The sequence below is a fragment of the Thermobia domestica genome, chromosome 17, assembly GCF_964235325.1.
Source record: "Thermobia domestica chromosome 17, izTheDome1.hap1.1, whole genome shotgun sequence".
Lineage (NCBI taxonomy): Eukaryota > Metazoa > Arthropoda > Insecta > Zygentoma > Lepismatidae > Thermobia > Thermobia domestica.
In genome coordinates this window covers 114,029,409-114,051,531 of record NC_137470.1, presented here as the reverse complement: position 1 = coordinate 114,051,531, position 22,123 = coordinate 114,029,409, and the positions used below count along the sequence as shown (strand labels likewise).

Below are 22,123 nucleotides of genomic sequence, written 5' to 3'. Positions count from 1 at the left end.
GAGCTCTTAAAAGTAGCTTTAAGTAGCATTATTACAAACCACCGAGCTCCCAGATGTCCATCGTAGATCCGCCTCTGGACAAGAGTATGGGTGAATGAACACTTATTATTCACATTCAGTTTGCACATCTCAACAACTAAACAATATTTTCATTCGCTTCCATCGGGGGAAATGGAAAAACCTACTTTTATCTTAACTTTTTTTTTTTTGAAATTTCTATTCGGGTTCACACCCTTCCCCCTTAACATTTGATACGGAAATGGAGAACTCATTTAGAATTTGATTGTTGATTCCAGTGTATTCCAAGCATCATTCTCGGAGCCTGGGCCTGTGATATGTCGATATATTGCTATCGTTGATATTTATATTATCATATATCAACATTCGATATCGCAAATATATTGACATGAATCTATCATTCTAAATTTTCGATATCGATATTCGGGGTGGGGCGGCGAGGTATCAAGGGGCCCCTAAGACTTGCGATGGATGAAGAAATTAAACTTACTTTTTGCAATATTGTTTTCTAATCATAATATCTTTATTATAATACCGAAAATTGCAATGTAAATACATCCACTTGCAAATTTGCAATATTATATGGTGTAATTTCTTAGGCGCCACAACGTTTCTGTTCCCTGAAAAAAGAAACAAAAAATCACGTGCAAAAGCAAGTGCTTCGAACTTTGAACTAGAATTTACCATAAGAAAGTTTTTTGTTTCTCTCTCTTGGAGATTTCCATACTTTTGGCCTTTGGGACCGCTTATTGACAAAAGGTGCACACATGATCGCTCCGAGGCAGAGTCAGAGATTTTGAAAAGGAAACGACCTTTTAATAATAATAATAATAATAATAATAATAATAATAATAATAATAATAATAATAATAATTATTATTATTATTATTATTATTATTATTATTATTATTATTATTATTATTATTATTATGACAATGGGGTTTGCAACTAGAGTCCCACCTCTTTATCTTGCATGGGAGGGCCGCAAGTCTGCTACGCCACTGGTGTCCCCTATTCTGTGTTTGTCTCTTTTTCGTATCGTGTAGATATTTGTTTTTGTGCTGTTAGGCTTTTATATGAAAATTTTATATTATGCAAGTTTTTCTTTTTATGAGTTTCTTTTTTTGAGCGGGGTGAGGGGAAAGAGAGAAATGCTTTCTTCTGATATATGTTTCTTACCATTTATCTTGTTTGAACTGCTTAAGGTTACTGTGCCCACCCCCTTGTCCGAGCACTTCGCCTTTTCGCCACCAGATGCTCACTTTTTCATTTAGCAATCACTGCTGGCACCTCTACTGGAAAGAACTGAAAGATCGTACCGCTCAGTTTGAATGTGTCCAGGATATCCACACTTGAAGTGGGCGGGGAGAGGAATCCAACAGTTTTTTTTCCTTTCCTTCGTGCACCTGCAGTCAGTCAGAGTCTATTTTTACAAGCCGTGTTGTTCAGCCGCAGGGCAAAATCTCAACCATTGACGGGTAACAGAAATCTTTTCTTTTTGCATGTAGGAATAGAGTTTTTGTACGAAAAACGTGAATTAGGTTGCAGAGAACGTCATTCGCATCGCGTTCACAAATTTCTTTTCGTCCGTTTATCACATGAAGTTCTTTTCTTTCTTTCTTTCTTTTTTTTTTTTTTTGATTATTACCATAATATGAGATAAAAAAACCTAAATGGTTCTTTGTATACAGAAAACAAACAATACCAATATTTTCTTACATATCAGTATTATATGATTTTTTTTCCTGAAGTGTATGATGCTTGAAAAATGGACAGAATGAATTTTGATTTTTCTATTTGTCCCTATCCTTCTGAGTAGAGAGAATGCTGTGGCGCAACTAAAGGGCCTGCAGAGCCCGCAACATTGAGAAGCCCATTTCAGTTTCGAAGTTAAACTTTATAATGTTAGGATGTTAAAAATTATGTGATGTTACAACTATATCTCATTTTTACCTGTGAAGACGGTAACACCTGAGCGATTATTTAGTAAATTAAATGCCAACAAAACTTATACTGACCAGCGAAAACATTATGACCGCTCGCTACTTTTTGAACGAAATCATTGTGCAGAGATAAGAGCTACAAGGCATAACACAACCGCGCGCCAAACGTGACAAGAATCTCACTCGATTAATCAGTGTGGTGCTTGTGCCTTGAATGGGGAAGGACGACGATATATCAGGGCGAGTAAATGGCTGGGAGGTTCATTTCGGAAACAGCGCGACTTGTCGAGTTTTCGCGATCTGCCGTGCTTATGTATTTCAAAGGTGGGAAAAGGACAGTGAAACCAGCATCGAACCAAACAACAAAAAGTGGGGCGACTACACCTCATTAAAAATGTCGGATGTCGTAGACTCTCGAGGTTGGTACAGCAGAATAGACGAAAACTATAGCACAATAATATAATAATAATAATAATAATAATAATAATAATAATAATAATAATAATAATAATAATAATAATAATAATATAATAAAAATAATAATGTGCATTTTTTGCATATGAGCAAGTTGTGACTCACTAGATAGAACATAGAAAGTCAAAACTGTTCTCTGTAAATTTTACGTGACTCATGGATGTGGATAGAGGGGGTCCGTTTAACATTTTTGCGGGGAGGCCCATTCGTCCTTACGCTACTGAGAGGTAAGGTAAAATAATAACACCAATATATATATAAACTCCTGGCGCAACAGTCCCTTGTGATCTGAGTCTGCAGCGGGCTTATGTTAGTGGTCAGCACAACTACACCCAACGTAGCCGGCTGTCTAGATTGAAGTCCGCTATCTTTTAGTTTCTCAACTTTTCTCTCGATGTTTGGTCAACACAGCAATGTTTGAGTGCCACACCGGGAATTAAACCCTGGACGACGCACACCGTATCACTTTCGCTAATCTTTTGGTAAAATTCAGGTTAGGGTGGTACTGAATTATTTTCGGAATATGCCATTTCTCATAAGGTAAAGTTCAAAAGTATTGTGGCATAATTAAAAAGCTCATTATCAACCACGTATTCTTGCCTCTAATTTCACTAAAAGTTTTCGAGATATGTGTCAAAAATGGTTGAAACACTTGAAGTTAGTTTAGTAACTTGAAGAAGATAGTGGCCTTATACATACATAATTGCTCCAATTTTTATTTTTATTCTTCTTTCTCGTAAAGAAATACAAAATCATAATTTCAACCATTTTGGTACATTTTTCATAATTTGAAGGGCGAACAACCGGTTTCTTTCCTCACGTTTTGAACTTGGGATTTATATTCTTTTTGTCACTTATCGTGAAAGTCATATAATGACATGGGTCCCAATGCTAGAATATATTATGCGACAGATGTAATGACAATTTCATCTCTCAAGATCTATTAAATTTGACATTTATTGAACGATAGCGGTTTTATAATAGGAATAAATTTTTCGCAATAAGGTGCATATAGTGGTCGTAAGAAATGACAAAAGCTACCATTGACCTTTATAGTTTGACTCGTGCTTTTTCGATCATGGTATTCCCCTTAAATTTTGTAAAGGACAGTATCATTTTAATTATCTTGGCCTAATTTCCTAAAGCCTCTCATTTGTACGTTAAAAGAAAGATTTCTATTTTTTATGTATAAGAATTCAGGGAATGCAAATTTATTCAAAATTCGTTTACAATTAAAGTCAGCTAAACAGATATTCCTTCGAGATTTCTGTATTTTGAAAACAAATTCACGATTTCAGTTCTTTGTCTTTACTTGTTTCCATGTTTTTTTTATATCAATACTGTATGATCAATTCCAAGAATTATTTTAGTTCCCCAGTAAATCCATTTATAACAAGCTCCAAATACTGCTACAATTTTAATGTGGTTTCAGGAGAATCTGCATATCTCATCCTTTTGTTACTCTCTATATATTCATCTACTATGTAAACAAACATCAGTCAGTACAGTCGAAAGGCAATATTTCCCCATTTATTCTGATATCCTTTTTTCAGAACCCCAGGCACCACTTCAACAAATAAGGAGGCCTATGTAACTTTCCCATTTAAAAAAATGGTTTAGCTTCGAATAACATCATAAAACAATAAAAGAGATAAATTTTGTTGTCAAATCAGCATCTTTTCAAAACTCAGTATCGAGAAAGGCTGACACGTTTCTGTCTTGGTTAGGGATGCGCACGAGACGAGTCGAGACAGAATTTTCCTGACAAAATTCGAGTCGAGACACAGCTCTTCCAATAGTAAAATATACATTTTTCGAGTCGACACATCAATTTTACAGCACATTTTCGAGACGAGACAGCCACAAATCTTGTCTCGTGCGCATCCCTAGTCTTGGTTCGGAACGAGAAAGACCATGAAACAATAGTTAGTTACTGATAAAATTACCACTTCTACTTGTACTTCTATAACAGGATTTTTATACGTAGATATCTCCACCTGCCCCCGGAATAAAATCTTCTGAAACACTGATCTCAATGAACGCTTTACATTTGTGTTTGAATCTGGAGCACTATCACAAAATAATTAAACTTGAATCGATTGAAAAATGGAAGTGAAAGCTGTTTGTAAGAATCATTTTTTAAAAATTCTTTAGGTATTCCCTGTTCTTTGTAGGATTTGAAACATTGAATTATTTCGATCATTTGAAATAATAAAAGATGGTATACATTTCGAAGGCAAATAATTTATTCCGAGTTAATAAATTTTTAAGCAAATTCAGAAACTGTGTTTGTATTTTTCGAGACACGAAACGAGACATTTCACAAAACGTTTCGTATTGTATCGTGTCTCGCTTCAAAGAGTCGAGTCCCGTCTCGTTGGAACACTAAGAGAGTCTTACGCATTCTCTTTCCAAGAAAGTGAAACTTGAACAGCACATTCAGTCAATTGTTATCATAGAATATACTATGGGCATAGCCACTGATGTGTAGAAGGTGACACAGGCGGAATTTGTTCTTATGGAGCCCTTGGCGAGTTGGAGCCGTGGGGCTCTATTATTTAGATTGGAAACATTGGTTCAAAAATATTTTACATTTAGCATACATATATACACACACATATATATATATACATACACACACACACACACACGTACATGTGTGTTACATATACTTTAATTAATGTGTGGACCTGCGGACAAGGTATAGTTCGCCCGCCCAAAAAACCGCCTCTGGGGGGTGGGTTCGAAGCGCACTCCTGAAACATAGAATTATGCTAATCGTAATCTTCTGAGATAGACTACCCCCCGAGGAATAAGTAAATAAATAAATAAATAAATAAATAAATAAAAATAGTTTCGTAATGTTTATCTTCCGTATACGGGTAATTGAAAAATTTTAGTGTCTTAACAATGAGAGCTGTATACAGGTGATTCTGCGTTACTGGCGGAACTTCCCTAGTTCCGGCCCAAACTTTCACACTATACCCTCTTTCGGCTCTCTCTCCCACGGTAGTTTTAAGAATTTTTATCTATTATCTACTCCCTTGGAGTAACTGTTGCTGTGTATTTTCACGGGCTTGCAACCGTCAGAATGAATATCCTGGCTGCTTTCCCAGCTACCTATTCAGCATGCAATAGATACATGCAATAACAATCAAATCCCACACAAACTACTCTACCCATCAAATATTTTAACATGGAAAGTTCTTTTACGCAACGTTTTTCATTTGTTTAAAATGGAATAGACCTAAATACAACTTTTTTTAAATGTTCTTCTGGAAATTCGATAGCGAGATCGCTCACATCAAAAAATGAGAGAATTAGTGCTCTGACAATCTGGTAGAAATACAACATGCCATATATACACATTACTGTGATTACATTGCTATTTATTCAATGATTATTTTGCTTAGAGCTTTCTCACTCTCCAGGGTACTCTTCAAGGGTATATAATCACTCTTCACTTATGTCGCGAAAAAATATTCAGCTTGCAAATTTATTTCGAGAACTTCTCATTCCCTAATAAATGTTTATTCTCTGAATTTGTACGTACAGCCGACAAACTTACATAGAATCTCGAGTTCAGATGTGAGGTGTCTGCTGGGAAGCACAGGTCAGTTGTATGGGAGGGGCTTTTAGAGTGCAATTCTAGGAACACTGTGGGCTTTTGAAGTGTAATTCTAGGAACGCTGTAGGGGGTCATCTTGCTCCACCTGAGACAAAAAAAAAAAAAAAAAATCTGGAGGCACACAACTAGTTCACACTGGTTATAAAACAGGCGCAACAAAGTTCTGACTGAAATATGTTCATTTTTTATTTATTTATTTATTTATTTTTTTTTACTATTCCATTTTCCGAACAATAACATTTACCGATGACCTGTTAGCCCCTCCACCACAGCCACCATGAAAACAAATTCAATCGGAATTTGTCCAGCTCGTATGATCACGAATAATTATCGTTTGATCCCAACGCATACTGATGTATTACACACAATTTGGCTAGGGCTTGTTAGCCCTTGATAATCGGCATGTATCATTCCATAGATATTTCAATCGTAAATAGGTAAGCAAAGTTTGCTTAGTTTCTGGTAGCAGATATGGAAAATAGTTTACTGTTTATTTAAAAATGGAGGCCTCCAACAATGAAACTAACAACAATATGAGAAATCGACATGTACCATTCTCTAGATATCTGAATCGTAAATATGTCAAGTTTGGTCAGCTTCTGGTAAAAAGTATGGAAAATAAAGTGAATCGTTTATTTAACAATGGTAGTCTCCAACAACATAACTAAAACAATATGTGAAATCGACATGAACCATAGGATAGATATTTCAATCTTACACAGGTACGCAAAGTTTGGTCAGTTTCTGGTAGAAAGTATGACAGATAAAGTTTATTGTTTATTTAACAATGGTGGCCTCTAACAATGAAACTAACAACAACAAGTGAAATCGACAAGTACAATTTCATAGATATCTAAATCGTAAAGGAGTATGCTAAGTTTGGTTAATCTGTGGTAAAAAGTATGGCAGATAAAGTTGATTGTTTATTTAACAATGGAGAAATTCAACAATTATTTATTGAACAATGGTGGCTTAAAACGATAAAACTAACAATAATATGTGAAATCGACAAGTACCATTCCCTAGATATCTCAGTGGTAATCCGATTGGTGTGCCAAGTTTGGTCAGTTTCTGGTACAAAATATAGCAAATAAAGTTGATTCTTTATTAACAATGGTGGCCTCCAACAATGAAACTAAGAACAATATGTGAAATCAACACATATTTCCTACATATTTCAATCTTAAATGGATGTGCAAAGTGTGGTTAGTCTGTGGTAGAAAGTATGGCAGATAAAGTTGATCGTTTATTTCACAATGTAGAAATCCAACGCTTGTATATTTAACAATGATGGTCTTCAACAATGAAACTAACAACAATATGAGAAATCGACACATATCTTTCCCTAGATATTTCAATCTTAAATGAGTGTGTAAGGTTTGGTCAGTTTCTGCTAGAAAGTATGGCAGATAAAGTTGATTCTTTATTTAATAATGGTGGCCTCTAACAATGAAATTAACAACAATAAGTGAAATCGACACGTACTGTTCCATAGATGTCTCAATTGTAAATGAGTGCGCCAAATTTGGTTAGTTGTGGTAGAAAGAGTGTAAGATAAAGTTGATTGTTAAGTAACAATTTAGAAATTCAACGATTGTTTATTTAACAATGGTGGCCTTCAACAATGAAATAACAACAATATGTGAAATCGACACATACCATTCCATAGATATCTCAATCGTTCATGAGTGTGCAAAGTTTGCTTAGTTTGTGGTAGAAAGTATGGCAGATAAAGTTGATCGTTTATTTAACAATGTAGAAATCCAACGAATGTCTATTTAACAATGGTGATCTTTACAATGAAACTAACAACAATATGAGAAATCGACACATATGTTTCCCTAGATATTTCAATTTTAAATGTGTGTGCAAGGTTTGGCCAATTTCTGGTAGAAAGTATGGCACATATAGTTGATTGTTCATTTAACAAAGCTGGCCTCTAACAATGAAAGTAACAACAATAAGTGAAATCGACACGTACCATTCCATAGATATCTCAATAGTAAATGAGTGTGCCAAGTTCGGTTAGTTTGTGGTTAAAAGTATGGCAGATAAAGTTGATTGTTTATTTAACCATGGAGAAATCCAACGATTGTTTATTTAATATTGGTGGCCTCGAACAATGAAATTAAAAACAATATGTGAAATCGACTTGTACCATTAAGTAGATATCTCTGTGCAAATCCGATGGGTGTGCCAAATTTGGTCAGTTTGTTTTAGAAAGTATGGCAGATAAAGTTGATTATTTAAGAATAGTGGCCTTCAACAATGAAACTAACTACAATATGTGGAATCCACACGTACCATTCCCTAAATACTGCAATCTTAAATGGGTGTGTAAGGTTTGGTCAGTTTCTGCTAGAAAGTACGAAAGATAAAGTTGATTGTTTACTTAACAACGGTGGCCTCTAACAATGAAACTAACAACAATATGTGAAATCGGCACGAACCATTCCATTGATATCTCAATCGTAAATGAGTGCGCCACGTTTGGTTAGTTTGTGGTAGAAAATATGGCAGACATAAGTTGACTGTGTACTTAACACTGGAGAAATCCAACGAGTCTGTGTTTAACAATGGTGGCCATCAATAATGAAACTAACAACATGTGAAATCGACACATAGCATTCCGTAAATATTTCAACTTTCAAGGGGTATGCAAAATTTGGTCAGTTTCTGGTAGAAAGTATGGCAGATATAGTTGATTGTTTATTTAAAAATGGTGGTCTCTAACAATAAAACTAACAACAATAAATGAAATCGACACGTACCATTCCATAGATATCTTAATCGTAAATAAGTATGCCACGTTTGGTTAGTTTGTAGTATAAAGTATGGCAGATAAAATTGATTGTTTATTTAATAATGGAGAAATCCAACGATTGTTTTAAAATGGTGGCCTCGAGCAGTGAAACTAACAACATATGAAATCGATTGGTACCATTCAGTAGATATCTCTGTGGTAATCCGATAGGTGTGCCAAGTTTGATCAGTTGATCCCTAAATATTTCAATCTTAAATGCGTGTGCATAGTTTGGTCAGTTTCTGGTAGAACGTGTGGCAGACAAAGTTGATTGTTTTTTTTTTAAATGGTGGCCTCTAAGAATGAAAGTAACAACAATAAGTGAAATAGGCACGTACCGCTCCATCGACATCTCACATAGCATTCCTTAGATATTTCAACTTTAAATGGGTGTGCAAAGTTTGGTCAGTTTTCGGTAGAACGTATGGCCATTAAAGTTGATTGTTTGTTTAACAATTGTGGTCTCTAACAATGAAACAAACAACGATATGTGAAATCGACCCATACCATTCCATAGATATCTTAATCTTAAATTATTCTGCAAATTTTGGTTAGTTTGTGGTAGAAAGTGTGGCAGAAAAACTTGATTGTTTATTTAACAATGGTGGCATCTAACAATGAAAGAACAATATGTGAAATCGACACGTACCATTCCCTACATATTTCAATCTTAAATGCGTGTGCAAAGTTTGGTCAGTTTCTGGTAGAACGTGTGGCAGACAAAGTTGATTGTTTTTTTTAACAATGGTGGCCTCTAAAAATGAAAGTAACAACAATAAGTGAAATCGGCACGTACCGTTCCATCGACATCTCAATCGTAAATGATTGTGCAAGTTTGGTCAGTTTGTGGTAGAAAATATGGCAGATAAAGTTGATTGTTTGTTTAATAATGAAGAAATCCAACGATTGTGTATTTAACAATGGTGTCTTACAAGAATGAAACTAACAACAATATGTGAAATCGACACATAGCATTCCGTAGATATTTCAACTTTAAATGGGTGTGCAAAGTTTGGTCAGTTTTCGGTAGAACGTATGGCCATTAATGTTGATTGTTTGTTTAACAATTGTGGTCTCTAACAATGAAACAAACAACGATATGTGAAATCGACCCATACCATTCCATAGATATCTTAATCTTAAATTATTCTGCAAATTTTGGTTAGTTTGTGGTAGAAAGTGTGGCAGAAAAACTTGATTGTTTATTTAACAACGGTGGCATCTAACAATGAAAGAACAACAATATGTGAAATCGACACGTACCATTCCCTAGATATTTCAATCTTAAATGCGTGTGCAAAGTTTGGTCAGTTTCTGGTAGAAAGTGTGGCAGATAAAGTTGATTGTTTTTTTTTAACAATGGTGGGGTCTAAGAATGAAACTAACAACAATAAGTGAAACCGGCACGTACCGTTCCATCGACATCTCAATCGTAAATGATTGTGCAAGTTTGGTCAGTTTGTGGTAGAAAGTATGGCAGATAAAGTTGATTGTTTATTTAATAATGGAGAAATCCAACGATTGTTTAACAATGGTGGCCTCGAAGAATGAAGTTAACAACAATATGAGAAATTGATTGGTACCATTCAGTATATATCCCTGTGGTAATCAGATGGGTGCGACAAGTTTGGTCACTTTGTGTTAGAAAGTATGGCAGATGAAGATGATCGTTTATTTAACAATGTAGAAATCCAACGCTTGTGTATTTAACAATGATGGTCTTGAACAATGAAACTAACAACAATATGAGAAATCGACACATATCTTTCCCTAGATATCTTAATCTTAAATTATTCTGCAAATTTTGGTTAGTTTGTGGTAGAAAGTGTGGCAGAAAAACTTGATTGTTTATTTAACAACGGTGGCATCTAACAATGAAAGAACAACAATATGTGAAATCGACACATACCATTCCCTAGATATTTCAATCTTAAATGAGTGCGCAAGGTTTTGTCAGTTTCTGGTAGAAAGTATGGCAGATAATGTTGATTCTTTATTTAACAATGATGTCCTCTAACAATGAAACTAACAACAATAAGTGAAATAGACACGTACGGTTCCATACATGTCTCAATTGTAAATGAGTATGCCAAGTTTGGTTAGTTTGTAGTATAAAGTATGGCAGATAAAATTAATTGTTTATTTAACAATGGAAAAATCCAGCAATTGTTTGTTTAACAATGGTTTCCTCGAACAATGAAACTAACTACAATATGTGAAATCGACAGGTACCATTCACTAGATGTCTCTGTGCTAATCGGATGGGTGTGCCAAGTTTGGTCAGTTTGTTTTAGAAAGTGTGGCACATAAAGTTGATTGTTTATTTAACAATGGTGGTCCTCAACAATGAAACTAACAACAATATGTGAAATCGACACGTACCATTCCCTACATATTTCAATCTTAAATAAGTGTGTAAAGTTTGGTCAGTTTCTGGTAGAAAGTACGGCAGATAAAGTTGATTGTTTACTTAACAATGGTGACCTCTAACAATGAAACTAATAACAATAAGTGAAATCGACACGTACCAATCCCTAGATTTTGTAACGTCCATTAACCACATTATATCCGTTTTTGCTTAATTTTTGAATTGTTCATTTTATTTTTGATTGTTTTAATTTTATTAGTTGCATATGTTAACATTGGTGACGGTGGCGCCATCTACCATTTTAGACACAAACTATTTAGACGTAATGAATAACCTTAAGTAACTCATTATGTAACTTTTGATGTCATCCAACTCCGTCACAATAATAAAATTGTCATTCTTAACAATTTGTTTTATTCTCTTATTTGCAGTTTGCCACACTGATATATTTGTGACAAAATTGAGGTTTAGTCCAACGCCTTTCGAATTTGTAACCAACCCAACCGCCGAGCTTTTTGGGTTGCCCGCTATTGCAGGAAAAGGAGAATTGCAGGTGGTAATGCATTTTTGGAGTCGTGTATACATATGTTGTGAGGAATGAGAAGGAGATTCATGCCCATATGTGAATGATGCGCTGTGCAGAGAGCGTGGGTTCAGTTAGTTTTACATTAAAATTCCTAAAATTGTCCCTAAAATTAGGCTAAATTTACACAAAAGTCGAAATTTTGGGGGGTCCGGATCCCCAGGGCCTATCGCCTACGTCCGTCCTTGATAGCAGGCATGATTTTTTGAAAATAATTTCATCAGCATGAGCTCCGTGGCGTAATTAATTAATAGGGTTGCTTTGCATTTTCACCTTTGGTACATGAGTATGAGTTTAATCCCAGTGTGAATGCCTCTGGTTTGGAACCAACATTGAGCTATATATATATGTGTTTCATGTAGTCTCGGTGTGGGAAACGAAAATGGAATTCCAGACTAACATAATTTCATTTGAAATATTTTTGCAAGGTTGTACTACTGTATATAAGATGCAGAGTAGACTTAAGGACTTTGTAGATCAAACTCTACAAAGTCCTTAAAAATTAAATTAAACCAGTATACGAGGTGTGATCAAAAAATACGATGAATAATTTTATTAGAAACAAAGTAATAAGCTTCCGTGGAGTTTGATTTAATCTTCTTCAAAATACTGTCCTTGGCTAGCAGTGCACTTATCCCAACGTTGAATCCACGACCGGAAGCATTTCTGGAAGGCTTCTTTTGGAAGGGCGTTCATCTACTGTCTTTGCACTCTCAATATCAGAAATGGTGTCAAAACGTTTTCTTTTAAGCACGGTTTTAATGTTCAGTAAGAGCCAGAAGTCGCAGGGGGCTATATCTGGAGAACACAGCGAATGTGGACAATCAGGAATATTTTTTGGGGCCAGATACTCGCGGATCAAAAGAGACAAGGTGTGGCACGGCGCGTTTACATGGTGAAGAAGGAAGCTATTTACCTATTTAATCAGCAGTTAAAATGCTTTTCACGGATTTATACAGGATGTTTAGTTCTTCAGAAAGCTCTCGAGTAGTCATTCATGCCTGTTTGAACGAATCATTTATGCAATTTTTTGAACGTTTTCATCTGTTTTTGACGTCGAAGGACGTCTCGATCGTTGCTCGTTTTTAACCGACTCCTTGTCGCTTTTGAATCGCTCGTACTTGTAAACAGTCTTCAGTTTCACCACTTTATTGCCATACACTGATTTTGACATTTGTTGAGCTTCTTTGGCACTTTTTTTCAGCTAAAAACAAAACTTAATGTTGGCACACGACATACACTCTTAACACGGTCTCTCTCTTCTGACTCTAGAAGCCAACTAACATGTCACGACTCGTTTAAACTCGACATTGACTGTACCAAAGGTTTAGGCTACCGGGCATAATAGTTGAAATGGATTCAACATCGATAGATGACACTGTGCAACTACATTCACCGTACTTTTTGATTACACCTGGTGTGCGTTTGTTCTGAAGAATCTTAGTATACTTACTAAATACAGTGAATTGAATTAATAATTTACTTCCTATGTATAACTAGTGATGAGCGCAAGAGTCTTGGTCTTGCAGTTTGTGCAAGAGTCTTGCATGCAAGACCAAAACCAAGACCAGGAATCCCGATGCAAGACCAAGACCATACCTGCAAGACCAAGACCAAGACCATACCTGCAAAACCAAGACCAAGACTAAGACCATACCTGCAAGACCAAGAGACTTGCACAAGTACCGGTACTACTTGATTTTCTTTTATAGAATGTAAAAAGGGGGAAAATCATTACATTTTTCACTTTCAATTTACTTGGCTTCAGTAAAAATGCCGCTGGAATGAATGCGTTCCCAGGAATTTATGCAATCCTGTGGGTAGATCTGTCCTTGTAGCGTAGCTACAATATATCGTTTTCTGAATCGGTTGTTCGCGTTTCTGTAGTTATTTCAAGCTGCACAGGTGTCATTGTAATAAAAAGTTTTTTGCACACAAAGAAATGTGTCATTGGTGCTGGATTATGATGCATTCCTGTGTTTTTAAACAATGAGCATTGCTTATTGGGAAATCTGACACTATTCTACAGGTTGTGTCTGTGTGTTATCTGGAGTAAATTTAAACTTTTAACCTTCGAGCGGGTAAAGTTTGTCGGCTCATCCCGAGATAAATATAGCAAAGAAAGGGTTTGTTTTTCACCCTTTGGTTGCTTTGCTTCAAACAGGCTGCTCACGGAACGCCACAAACGTCCAGTAAGGCTTCTTTCACATTGAGGCGGCGATTTGCCGTCGCCGCAAGCGGCAGTTTGCCGCGTGAGAAGTGTACCCTTTCATATTACGCAGCGCTTTGCCGCAAATGAAAAATATGCGAGCAGGGTTGCTGTGCAACTGAAGAAACAAAACCTCGTGACTCTTATCGCGTTGTGATGATTGCAATGGACAGACGCAAAAAGTGTCTTCTACTCGCCTTGTTAAGACAGAGAGAAATAAATAAATTAAAAAAAACAGTAAGAGAAACATATGGGTTCACTTTTTTTTATAGATCAGTGGTAACTTGAAAGATATTTTTCTATACTGTTTCTACAATAGATAGACTTGAGCAAAATAGCGGCAAGGTTCTGGAAATTTAAAATACCATCCCGATATTCACCTGTTGTAACTGGGAAAACCAGGATAAAGTCCTTTCGGGGTAGTCGGGTGGTTGAGATCCATCCCAGAATCCCAAGTCAACACTCAACCACTGAACCGAAGGCTGGTCTGTTGGTATTATTATTATTATTATTATTTGGTCTAGGAATTAATTCGTGCGGGTGGACAAGAGATGGCGCAACGAACGGAGCGTCCCACAATTCCGTGTATCCACACATGTGTTGCAAACCCCTGTCATCGCGTATCGTTCGTAGTATAGGGCAGTGGATTAAAGCGTCAACAACACCAGTTTGTAGTTAAGTGAACATGGCGCAATTTGTGCCTGATAAAGTGTTTTTGCGGGGTGTCCTGCTGCATTACTTTAACATGCAGAAAAGTGCGACTGAAAGTCATCGTGTTTTGGTGGAAGTGTATGGTGACCATGCTCTAGCTGAGCGAACGTGTCAGAAGTGGTTTGCACGGTTTAGAAGTGGTGATTTCGGCTTGGCAGACCAAGAGCGAGCTGGACAGCCAAAAAAATTTCAAGACGAAGAATTGACAGCATTGCTCGAGCAGGATTCGTGTCAAACGCAGGAACAACTTGTAGCAGCATTAGGCGTTGATCAAACAACAGTCTCCAAACGCTTGAAAGCCATGGGAATGATTCAAAAGATGTCACATTGGGTTCCACATGAATTGAAAGACAGAGACGTTGAAAGACGAAAAACCATTTGCGAATTGCTGCTTCAACGACAGAGCAGAAAGGGGTTTCTGCATCGAATTATTACGGGTGATGAGAAGTGGATCCATTACGAGAACCCTAAACGAAAAAAGGCCTGGGTGAAACCAGGTGAACCAGGTCCATCACAACCAAAACGAGATATTCACTGTGCAAAAGTTATGCTGTGCATATGGTGGGATATGAAAGGTGTGGTGTACTATGAGCTGCTGCAACCGGGTGAAACTATGAATGGAGAACGTTGTCGACGACAATTAATGCGTTTGAAGCAAGCTCTGGCCAGAACACGACCAGAATGGGAGAACAGACATGATAAACTTATTGTTCAACATGATAACGCTCGCCCACATGTCGCAAAACCTAATTAGAAAATGTCGGATGGGAAGTTTTACCCCACCCCCCCTATTCACCAGACGTTGCTCCTTCGGACTACTACTTGTTCGATTGCATGAACAACGATTTGATTGGACAGCGGTTTACTTCTTCAGAAGATATCGAAACATGGGTCTCTGACTGGATCGCTTCCAAGGATGAGGACTTCTTTCGCCACGGAATCCGTACATTGCCTGACAGATGGGCGAAAGTGGTGGCTAGCGATGGACAATATTTTTCTTAAGGTATTTGTGTATTTTGTGTTTGTACTACAGCTTCAATGTGTGCGTACCAACCGCACGAATTAATTCCTAGACCAAATATTATTATTATTATTATTATTATTATTATTATTATTATTATTATTATTATTATTATTATTATTATTATTATTATTATTATTATTATTATTATTATAGTATTTCGGGTTTATTTGTTTGTATTAAGCGTCCCGACTATTGACTCAAGTCTCTTTAAAGCACTGCTGTAGTCCCTGAGTTCAAAAGGACTATTCAAGAAATTACAACCATAGAAGTGTTAAGATAGTTATAAAATATATAAAATACGGTATATTTATCAAATATCACGAAATGAATTGTCTCTTGCTTTGCTAAGGTACATTATAGTATTATTACTAAAATCCGGATTACGAATTTTTATATAACAATATATATATATATATATATATATATATATATATATATATATATATATATATATATATAGCAAAATAGTACATAAATGTATAGCAAAAGACTGTAAAATATGTAATATTGTTGAAATACATATTTGATGGTACATATTTCAATTTTGGGGTACCAGAAATTTATGAAATTAGAAGCTCGTTTGCCCAGCGCTGCCCGCACATTTATCCCAATCTTCTATTACATAGAAAAAATAATTTATATTGATTTGGACTCTTTTTAATCAACGACCTTTGGATTCGCAACTTCGGTAGTATCGGTCGGTTTCGATTATTTTTACATGTCATCTTTTCCGATATATTGTATGTAACAAGTTTGGTTAAAAGCAATCGAGGTGTCCTAGGCTAGACCATAGGAACATATACAAATGGTTAAAAGCACTCGAGGTATCCTAGGCTAGAACATAAAAACGTACACAAATACACAAACACACATATATATACGTAAAACACACACATATACAAATTATCGCAACCACTCTCTACCCTTTCCTGGCAACACTTGCTCCCTCCTCCAACACCCAAGCGGCAGATCGCCGCCTATATGCAAATAGCTCCATTGCTTGCAATGTCCCGCTTGGCTGTACTCGGCAATCTGCCGCGCCGCTTTCTAGCAGGGAGAGGCGGCTGTTTTCCTCGCCGCGTAAATTTGCGGCGACCACCGCGCATATATGAAAAGCTCCATTACTTGCAATGTATTTCTACCCTACGCGGCAATTCGCTGCCGCCACGCGGGGCAGTTCGCCGCCAAATGAGAAAGGGCTGTAAGGAACTGAATGCGAAATTGAAAAAGTCTTTCTCATTCAACACTTCAACAGTTAGCTTCAAAACAAGTGCATTTTTTAAATTAACATCTTGGATTTTAATTCTCGGTGTTTTCCCGTTTCCTTCTACTTTCTTCATTCCACATTTTTATTCATTTCTCATCATCACCGTCTCCCTTAGCCTCGGTGCATAATGGTGGGGCGTTAAACTAGATATTTCATTTCATTTCAAAACATGTTTGTGGTGTTCTTCCAAAACTAAAGAGAAATGTAGTATTGAACATCGGTAATTCCTTACACCAAAAGTGCCGACTACATAGATATAGTCTTGACTCCGAGGCTCAAGCATCCGTTGGACATTTTTAATGTGGGCTCATAAAATTAATATCGAAATAACATTTTCATAACATTGAAAAAAAAAACTTACTGCATATGACTGCAAGTTTAATTTCATGGACGGAAGCTTATAGGTTGAATAATTGTTTATCAATATAACTTTTACACTTCTCAGGTATACTGCACATCGAGGATTGAGCGAAAGAATATCATACAACGATAAATAATCCATATTCACAAATAAGATTGATTTTGTACAGTTATTTCAAATAACTTGGAGTTTGATGCCGTTATTTTGGATTTCTGATATAGGTCAAAATCAGTGGCGTATTTAGGATTTTGTTCCGGAGGCATATGCGCAACACAAGAATAAGTACTTATATTTTTCCTTTTGAGTTCCTACAAATTTTAATGAAATTGCGTATGTAATCAATTTATTTCTGTGGGCTTGAGCCCGATAGCCCACCTATATACGCCATTGGTCAAAAGTTTTTATATAAATTGAGTTTACTTAAAAGACGTAAACAGTTGAGTCGTTTTCAGTTTTCACTCAAACTATTCTAAAATATTAAGAAGTTTGGTTATAATTATTATTCTTTTTTCTCTGTTTTTGGCCAATATGGGTAAACATATCACCATCATCATCATCATCATAGCTATTCTGCCATTATTGGCAGGTCACTTGCTGCAACTGAGAAGCTTAGATGTACGTTGGTTCTCAGCTAGTCTCTTCGTCTTGACGTAGCAATTTTGTTTTAATACCTTCCATCAACTACAGTCTCCTTCGCCCCCTCCCTCTCTTTCCTTCTACCATACTCTCTAGCACTTCCTCATAATACAGTTCCTCCTCAGTCAATGTTCCTACCAGTTCCTCTTCCTCCTCTTAATTACATCTAAAATTCTTCTTTTCTCCCCTACTGCTACTATTTCTAAGACCTCATTCATTTTCCCTTCAACCCAGATAATTCTCTCCCTTTTCCTCCATGCCCTCGTTTCGAAAGCCTCCAATTTTTTAAATCGCTTTTGCGTAATGTCGATGTTTTTGCCCCATAAAGTGCATATTGGAATCAGTAAAGCAAAATCTCAATATTTAATTGGGAGTTTTTTGAATACAAAGATTGCCTAATCGTGGTTGAAAAGAAAAAAAATCTGACGCCATTAGAGTGTAAAAATAATTTTACAATTCATGGTATTTCAGTAATGTGTGCCGTCTTGATTTTCTTTCATGCGTCTCAGGGTAGCTTCCTCAGTTTGGGAATCAGTAAAGTATTGGAGCTGTTACTGTTATATATATATATATATATATATATATATATATATATATATATATATATATATATATATATATATACAAAACGTTGTGCTGTGGGTACCCATTGAATAAAAATAAAAGTCATTGTCTATGTTGTACACTATCATCATACTTACACGAAGGTAAACTGTATTACATTTAGAAACATACATTGTATTTCCATTACTATTGGCGCATTATTGAAGTTATTATCCCTTATATCCAGAGTAAAATTTACCTATGAAAAGCATAAGATGTCTTAAAAGCAAGACTTGCAAGACTTGCAAGCAAGACCAAGACCGAGGGTTCGAATGCAAGACCAAGACCGAGACCAAGACCACCCGGGTCTTGGTCTTGGTCTTGCATTTGCTCATCATTATGTATAACTTCATACTTGCCTTGCTCCTTAGCTAAATGCGAGTTTTCTACCGGCAGAATTTGCATGATTCCTGATTCTGAAAGTACACTCAGAAATTGGCTACTTCTTAAAGTTGATACTAATTTTTATACGACAGTTTAGACTTATCATTTAATAGGAACTATAATACGGAAGGTATAACGTCGTTGGCTTCCCGCGAAAAGTTGTAGTGACGTTTATGGGGAGTTACCAGCTTGGTTACTCGTGGCTCGCTGAGCGTCGTGATTGGCTATCTTCTTACCACACCCCCAGAGACGAGCAGGTCCAAGCGCGGGAAGCCAACGATGTTATACCTTCTGCACTTTAGTGAATGCATCTATATATATTTATTTAGTTTGCTCATAATATATAACTAACACACAGACAAAAATCCTCACAAAATTAGCTATCGATTTTAACAGCAAAAACAAAATAGCAGACTACAAAATCTTCCGCGCTTCCTTTTGTCTTCCTCACAGTGTTGATATACTCCGGTATTGCGATTAAACAGAAGCCGAACCCAGATCCTGGAAGATTTGTATGAATTACTGGTATCCATACAACTTCCAACAATTCTTTAGGCAGTTATTGATTTAGATTCTTGTTTCCTTCTTTTCCTTAATAGTGATCCTTGAAGTATGTATGAATATTTGAAAGGGAGACTAAAAAGTGTGCTTCAGTTAAATAGTTTCATTACGCTAAGTATGGTATCATGCTGCTGAAACATTTTCCAAATATCTAGTTACCAGATTGTTTCAGCGAGTGAGAAAAACACAGCCATATGCACACGCCACTTTCAAATTTGAGCTCCGACGATTTATTTCAGACGCGTTGAAACATATTTCTTGATGTCTCTCTGTAACCTGTTTGACGGAGACAAAACTTTTCTTTTCTTCCCCAGTTTTGAAAGCTCCAGTTATTTACAAATTTTGTTATACCACGGTTGCTATTATTCCAGCCTAGACCGTATTATTTTCTATATTTTTCTGCAACATAAAATTCTATAACATTTATTGCCATCAATAAGGAAATTCTAAAACCATTTTTTTTTTTTAATATGGAAAGGTAACCGTTTCAATGCCTCATAGCACATACACTACTGGTTGTAAAAGTACGATAGATCAATTGAAAACAAACTTAATACTTTCGGCTGAAATAGACAGATATGAGAGATCAAACCTTTTAAGTACGACGGAGAATAAGAAACTAAGGTTATAAGGCCGATATTTCTGGAGTTTCGTCTCTGACAGACGAATGAGAAGTGTGATAATTTTAATACATGGAGTTGGCAACTGTGCAGTTTCAACCACCTATGAGCGAGTTGTAGGTAAACACAAATGGCGACTCGTTTGGAAAATGTCTCGCGAAGAACAGGGACGTCATTTAGGGGGCAGGAGGAGACAATTGCCCTCGCCCCAAGTGTTTCAAGAATACATATACTTTAATCGATTGTCTACTAATATACTAGTACAAAACGTGAAAGTCTTATATCGGTAGTGTTCTTGCCCCCCTCAAGCGAAGTCTGAAATGACTGCCCTGGCGAAGAAGTCCTCTCAGCTATTTGATTTCTGTGGGCAAAACGTGTAACCGCGGCTGAAATTCACCGGAAGTTGGTAGAAGTTTATGGAGAAATTGTAATGTCTCGTCAGCATGTCGCAGAATGGTGTCCAAAGTTCGCGGCTGTTAGAGAAAACGTCATCGACGAGGAGTGCACTGGCGGACCACTACGCTGTTTAAGCAGTTTCCCGGGGCCATCCTCCTTACAGCCCGGACCTTGCTCCACGCTACTTTCATCTGGTCCTGCACTTGAAGAAACACCTAGGAGGCCGTAGTTTGCTTCAGACGAGGTGGTAAAACACATCGTGACAACGTGACTGAACTTGCAAGGACAGGATTTTTACCAGGAGGGAATCTTCAAACTCATTCCACAATCCGACAAGCGCCTCAACCGATATGAACACTATGTCGAAAAATAAGCTAGTGTATGCACTATCTGGTTGGCTGTATTGGTTGTATGGAATAATATATACACATTTCACTGCAGCTTTTGCAACCTTACTTGCTGATCAACCACGTAGTAAATTGTAGCTTCTGATTTTAGTATAGGGATACAGAAGGAGATGGAATGTTTTCTTAATATGGTGAATCAATTTAAAAATAAAGCGTTTTTTGCTATCTGTTGCTGTTTTCGTTCCATAGCGATTAAAGTTGAAACCGGAATTATACTACTTCCTGTTTCAATAGAGAATTAACAAACAAGATGAAACTTACGATTAGGACGCTGAATCGATTTTTTAAAACTCTTTTTCCCTCTGTGAATCAAAATTGAGGATTGATATTGAAACTGGAAGTAGATAGAATGTCTACCACTTAACCAGTTTTAATAATCGCGTGGTTGGGCATGGTACCTTTTTGTGGGAGGCTGAATCGGTTCCAAAAACCGCTTATCGTTATTTGTTACCTTTATACTTCTATGTCCATAAACTTTGAAACCGTAAGTACTAGTAAACTGTACCACTTCCGGTTTCACCGTTTTCGGACTTCCAAACTCTGTTATGCACAGGTGTTGGAATTCTTATAGAACGGCTTTGTCCGTCCGTCCGTCTGTCCACAGCTATCAGAGCAAAAACAGTAACAGATATTGAGATGAGCTTTTTTTATAATCGATTCTGAGTCCCAGGGATAGAGTCTATCTCCCCCATTAACTGACTATTTGAACTAAAATTGGTTCAAATTACAGTGAAACCTCTACTAGCGGACACTTCCCGTAACGGACATATTTTGTAATCCCCAAACACTGTAATAGGATAAAACATATTGGCAAACCTCTCTAAAGCGGACACTCTCTAGTACGGACACGGATATAGTCTTTTCTGTCCTTTATAGGTATTATTCACCTCCGTATTACGGGCACTTTCTCTATAACTAAGTTGAAAAGTATTGTAAAAATACATTTTTAGTCATTCATACATGTCACTAAGAAAGCATTGTGACATTTTGTCTCCTCAACTGTCTACTCAGTAATCCAGACGAAGAGTCTCTGTTTAACAACACTCTCATGTCCTTTGCTTGCATTCCACTCTCACTCAAGCTGTTTTAGACACAAAAGTGATTGAAATTTGCCCGCCGTTTGGAAT

At 36.6% G+C, this 22,123-nt stretch overlaps 1 protein-coding gene across 7 annotated transcripts in view; it reads left to right on the top strand.

The window, feature by feature from the left end:
• Window positions 1-22,123, top strand: part of LOC145674301 (uncharacterized) — a 209,987-nt gene that overhangs the window by 130,692 nt on the left and 57,172 nt on the right. Inside the window, exon 1 of one of the 7 annotated variants that reach the window (XM_081744168.1) lies at window positions 1,393-1,496. The exons of the other annotated variants lie outside the window; for them this stretch is intronic. The gene's annotated coding sequence lies outside the window, so the exon portion shown is untranslated. Of the gene's footprint in view, window positions 1-1,392; window positions 1,497-22,123 lie in introns of those variants that run through there. 7 annotated transcript variants of the gene reach the window in all.